This window comes from Hyperolius riggenbachi, chromosome 6 (genome assembly GCF_040937935.1).
Source record: "Hyperolius riggenbachi isolate aHypRig1 chromosome 6, aHypRig1.pri, whole genome shotgun sequence".
NCBI lineage: Eukaryota > Metazoa > Chordata > Amphibia > Anura > Hyperoliidae > Hyperolius > Hyperolius riggenbachi.
The window spans coordinates 52,076,681-52,082,680 of record NC_090651.1 but is presented as its reverse complement, the minus strand read 5'-3'; positions in this window follow the sequence as shown (position 1 = coordinate 52,082,680).

The following is a 6,000-nucleotide window of genomic DNA, read 5'->3' as shown; positions in this document are numbered from 1 at the left end:
AGAGGCTCCTAGGTTTAAAGGGCAAGAACTAGGGGGAAAAAAAACGAATCCTAGGTGAGTCCATGGACCTTTTCTCCCCCCCAAAGATGTCTCTGTCTAAATTACACTGACAAGCTAAACCCCTGCTGCCCCCATAGCTACACTGCACTACACTACACAACACCCCCCATCCTCCCCATCTACACTAATCAATCATTACAATTACATTTCAGGTTCTCACCAGCAGTAGCTGGGTCCGGTGGCAGTAGCTGGGTCCGGTGGCAGTAGCTGGGTCCGGTCTGGGTGTCCAGGATGCAAAGCATTCAATTGAGGTGAGCAGAGAGGAGGCAGCAGCGCGATCCATAGTGTTTTCACGTGGTACTGAAGTAGCCGCTGTAATTACCCGCAGTGCTTTACCTTTGATCTTAATCTTTAATTATGCCTCGCAGCAGCGCGATCCTGGGCATGATTCTGGGATTGTGCTGATTCTGGGCATGAAGAAAGAGGCAGCCGTACAAAGTGACAGCACTGCAGATCATTACAGCGGCTGCTCCAATGCCGCTTGGAAGCGCTGTGGATCTCGCTGCTGCAGGGCGGTGGAACGCACTGCTTTGGGGCATAATTAAAGATTAAAGTGGAACTGTAAATAGTTTTTAAACACAGTGTTTCACTTACCTGGGCTTCTGCAAGCCCCCAGCAGCCGCCCTGTCCCACGCTGGTCCTGCCCGAGCCTCCGTTCTCCCGCCGCCGTTCCGTTCTGTTCCTAGACTTCTAAGTCGATGCCAGCGCGGTTCTGGCCAAGCGTATGTTTTCTTTGCGTTCCCCTGTGCAATAGCAGGGGACGCGAAGAAAGGATACGCGTGGCCAGAGCCGCACGACGGCGCAGTGGCCCGGCGGCGAAACCAAAAGCAGCTAGCGGTAGGAGAAAGGAGGCTTGGGCAGGACCGGCACGGGACAGGGCGGCTGCTGGGGGCTTGCAGAAGCCCCAGGTAAGTGAAACACTGTGTTTAAAAACTATTTATAATTCCGCTTTAAGATCAAAGGAAAAGCATTGCTGGTAATTACAGCGGCTACTTCAGTACCACTTAGAAACACTATGAATCGCCCTGCTGCGGGGAATAATTAACCACTTTACCTCCGCAGTGCTAAATTTCTCCGTCCCTCTGCGCACTGCTTCTCCCCCAGGGACGGAGAAAGGCGTATGTTTCTGTTTACATGCCTGGAGTGGGCGGGGCAACACGCTCGCACACTCTAGCCAGCCCGCACAGCAGTTGACTAATTGGACATTAGGAACGAGTGTTCCTAAATCCAATTAGAGTCCCCGATTGATGTATGAAGGCTGCTTCAAAGAGAAGCAGTCTTCATAACAAACCGCCGGCACATTGTTATTGTGTCCATGTGCGCGCGATCACGCGATCGCGCGTGCACACACCCACCCGCACAGCCCCTGCAGTCCAATGATTGGTTATTGGGGACCCCAGTCCCCAATAACCAATCATACCACATGACAAATAAATGAATGGAGACTGCCTCTGCTTGAGGCAGTCTTCATTCATAACAACAGTTGTAAACAAAGGTGCAGCGCGCAATCGCGCGCCCCCGCGCCGCGCGCACGCACGTGCACACCAGCTCCACAGTCCAATGATTGGTTTTGGGGACCCCAGTCCCCAATAACCAATCATATTGCCTAATAAATAAATGAATGATGACTGCCTGGGAGGAGTGAAAAATGCTCTGGTTTTTAAGGGGAAAACCCCTCAGTTGTGAAGTGGTTAAAGATTAAGATCAAAGGTAAAGCACTGCGGGTAATTACAGAGGCTACTTAAGTACCACGTGGAAACACTATGGATCGCGCTGCTGCCTCCCCTCTGCTCACCTCAATAGAATGGAAAAACAAGTGCCAGGATAGGTAGGTTTGTGCTACATTCGGACTATAAGACGCAGTAACTTTTTCTCCCCACTTTTGGGGGAGAAATAGTGCGTCTTATAGTCTGAAAAATACGGTAAGTCCACCACTGCCTCTACAAATTTTAAACTTTTTAGACACTTTCATTCTTCTGGTGCATCTGTATCCCTTTTACATTGTTCTAAGTCCAGGGGTGTCACCCCCTTTTTTTCCAGATCTACGGAGAGCGACTTCTTAATCCTGAGTGGGGTCAGGTCTAATCTCCCCACCTGCTGTTACAGTGGTTGCCTTTGAGGTAACCCTGCTTTGTGAGTATATTTGTATTTACTCTACCAACTTCATCCCATTCTACCAGTACATACTACACTATATTTGGCTCTTGGTGTCCCTATCTTTATAATACAAGCTTAGCGGCAAATAAAGGAAATTTGGGCGCACGGTAGTGGCCGCTATCGGGCACCTCCGTGCGCTGAAATTTACCTTTGCTGCAAATCGCAAATCATCTAATGCCGCTACATGCGGCAAACAAGGTAAATTTTGGTGCCCGATTCGCGGTAATCATGAAAAATAGGGAAATTTCGGCACCCGATTATCGGCAATCATTTTAAATATTTTATCTCGGGTCCAATCTGGCTCGGCCATTTCCCGCCAGAGCTCATCGGAAAGCCGCTACTGCGCCTGCGCCATAGGCAAACGCAGGGGGGGGGGGGTGTTACAGTTTCCCAGAATCCCTCCTCAAACCAGAGTCAGTTGCCTGGCTGTCCTCCTGATCCTGTGTCTAATTATTTTAGCCATGGACCCTGAACAAGCATGCAGCAGATCATGTACTCTGACTCAGCTGACTCTGATTTTACTGGATAGCCACATGCTTGTTCCAGGGTTATGCTGGGAATACGCCATGCGTTTTTTCGGCAGATAGATGGTTCAACAGATAATTTCAGACATGTCCTATCTTACTTTCAATCATTTTATCGCTAGATTTCTCATAGAAGTGAATGGACATTGATAAGAAAAGATAAGAGAATTGAGCGGGAAATCAAGCTAGAAAAACAAATTGAAAATCAATTGAACGGTAAATTGACCGAAAAAAACGCATCATGTATTCCCTGCATCAGACGCAGACACTACTTATGCCACAAGATCAACAGAGCTGCCAGGCAATTGGCAATGTTTACAAGGAAATAAATATGGCAGCCTCCATACCCCTCTCACCTCGGGTTTCCTTTTACAGAACCCGGTATGAGCACAAGCCCTGTGCCCTGCTGGGTGAATGCTGCACTTTCCCCTTCATTAGCAATGTCGGCTGTCCTCATTATTATCTGTATCCAAACTGCTCCTGATTGTTGTTGATCGGGAGCAGATCGGACATTTAGGAAATACTGTAATTGTCAGATCCTGTCAGTCGGACGAGGAATTGCATTATGTGTACCCAACATGAAGTCCTACCATATTATTATACTGTATTGTGCGTGGCTAAGGGAGACCTTTCAGGAATCCCCCCTTTGAAAATCCTGGGTTTGCCCCTGTGCGCAGAATCGTGGTAGGTAAATATTGCAGCCGCTACTACAGCCAACAAACTTGTCTGCTGATTTTTCGGAGGCTGCCAGCGCTGGATCCCGGAGGGTGAAGAGGACAGTGGAAGCCTCATTAGGATCCAGAGGCTTCCCCCTCCCAAGGTAAATACCCCCCTGGCAGGGGTGTAACCAGGGCCGGGCCGAGGCATAGGGTGGAGAGGCTCCAGCCTCAGGGCGCGCAGTGTAGGAGGGGCGCACAATTCATTCAGCTGTCATTCCTAATTGTGTATGAAGCAGAAAGAAATAAGAAAAGGGGATACATAGCAGTGACTGCAAGCCAGATAACTAGATATTAAGGTGTTGGGGAGGTTGTGGGCCCTGTGGCCCTCTTAGTCTAATAGCAATCAGTGTGTGACAGCTGGGGTGGGAGGGATGGAGGGGAGCACTTTTGTGTCTCAGCCTTGGGTGCTGGAGGACCTTGTCCCTGCTCTGGGTGTAACTGTGAGGGAGCAGCCCTTACGATCGCTGGGGGACCCATAGCTTTTACTTTGCAATTGAAATGAAACAAATATGATTGGCTGCTTGTGGCTCCACCCCCTTTTCTGAATTTGAACCCCAGTCACCCAATGACCAACTGTACCAGGTATGACAGTGCAAGAATGGCAGCAATTTAAAGAGGAACCATTACGAAAATCTTAAAATTTAAAACACATACAAATAAGTACATTTCTCCCAGGGTAAAATGAGCCATGCATTACTTTTCTCCTATATTGCTGTCACTTACAGTAGGTAGTAGAAATCTGACATTACCGACAGGTTTTGGGCTTGTCCATCCCTCTATAGGGTATTCTCAGCATGGCCTTTATTCTTTATAAAGACATTCCCTGAAAATCATTAATACAGGGATGCTGGCCAGCCTCCCTGCTTGCTTCACACTATTTTGGCTAAGTGCTAAGTGCTTTTAAAAATAAAGAAAACCCTGAGAACCCCCTATGAGAAGATGGGCTAGTCCAAAATCTGTCGGTAATGTCAGATTTCTACTACTTATTGTAAGTGACAGCAACACAGGAGAAAAGTAATTTGTGGCTCATTTTACTCTGGAAGAAACATACTTCTTATTTGTATGTGTTTTAAATTTTAAGATTTCCGCAACCGTTCCTCTTTAAATATTCCTTTTGAAAATAAATAGGTTAATTTTGATTGACTTTTGTAGGCTCCACCCATATTTCTGAATATTTATCCCAGTCACCCAGTTACCAACTGTGCAAAGTTTGAGAGCCCTGCCATTAACAGTGTAAGAATGGCTGCAGTTTACATTTTCCCAGTGAAATTTGTATTTGTCTCCATCCACTTTTTGTAACCTTGACACACAGTCATTTAATGACCACGTTTGTGAGCTTTCAGGTTCCTGGCATCAAAAATGTGTGAATGGAAGCAGTTTATCCAGCAAGGAAATCTGATTGGCTGTTTGTGCCCCCCCCCCTTTCTGAATTTGAACCCCAGTAACGTAACCATGTATGTCTTTTTTCAACCCAAATAACTATGTAACTATGTAACTAAGGATGGGAATAAAGTTTAGAGCCAAATAAATACATTTTCAGTAGAAAAATACATATATTTACATAAATCTGTACATCAGTCCTGAAAGAGGGACAAATGAGGAAGAAAGACGGACAAAGGGATTGGGTTCCCAAAGAGAGACTGTCCCTCCAAAAGAGGGACACTTGGGAGCTATGCAACTAACTAGGCCTGGACGATTTTAGGAAAGAATTAGGAAAGAATTGAATTAAGCGATTTCTGTCTGAAATCACAATTTCGATTCACGATTTCTTTCACATCAAGTTTTGTTTCCCCTCTATGCCTGTTTGTTTTCCCCTCTGTGCCTCTCTGTCCCCTGTCTCTCTTTGTGCACCCTATGGTCTCTCTTTATGCCCCCTATGTCTTGCTCTTTGTGCCCCCTTTGTCTGTGTCCCCTCTGTGTCTCTTTGTGCTCCCTTTGTCTTTTTCTGTGCCCCCTTTGAGTCTCTCTCTTTGCCCCCTCTGGGTCTCTATCTTGCCCCCTTTGTGTCTCTCTTTATGCCCCTTCTGTCTCTCTGTGCCCCTTCTGGGTCTCTCTTTTGTCCCTTTTGTCTCTCTGTGCCTCCTCTGTCCCCCAAACAACAGCAGTGCTGGACATACCTTCCAGCACGAGTCCAGCGGTGCTCGTCTATCCACTTTACCTCCTGCAGGCTCTAATGCATGGCATACTTCCTGTATGTCATGTGACATACAGGAACAAGAAAGTATGCCGTGCTCAAAAGACGGCAGACGGTGAGAGAGGACGGACAGTGTTGGACATGTGCGGTATGACCAAGACGCGCCGGGACTTGGGGGAAGTTTGAAGCCACTTCTTCAGACTTTCCCATGCGGAAATTACATCATCGCGATAATCACCACTTTGACGATTCCGAAATTGTGATCTTGGTGATTGCGATTTCGGTTTAAATTCGGTTTATTTTTCAGGCCTACTACTAACCTTCCCTTTGGCCTGAAACCCACTACAAAATGCTATCACTAATCACAATCGCTAGTTGTATGAGTGTTTTGTAAGCGATTTCATGA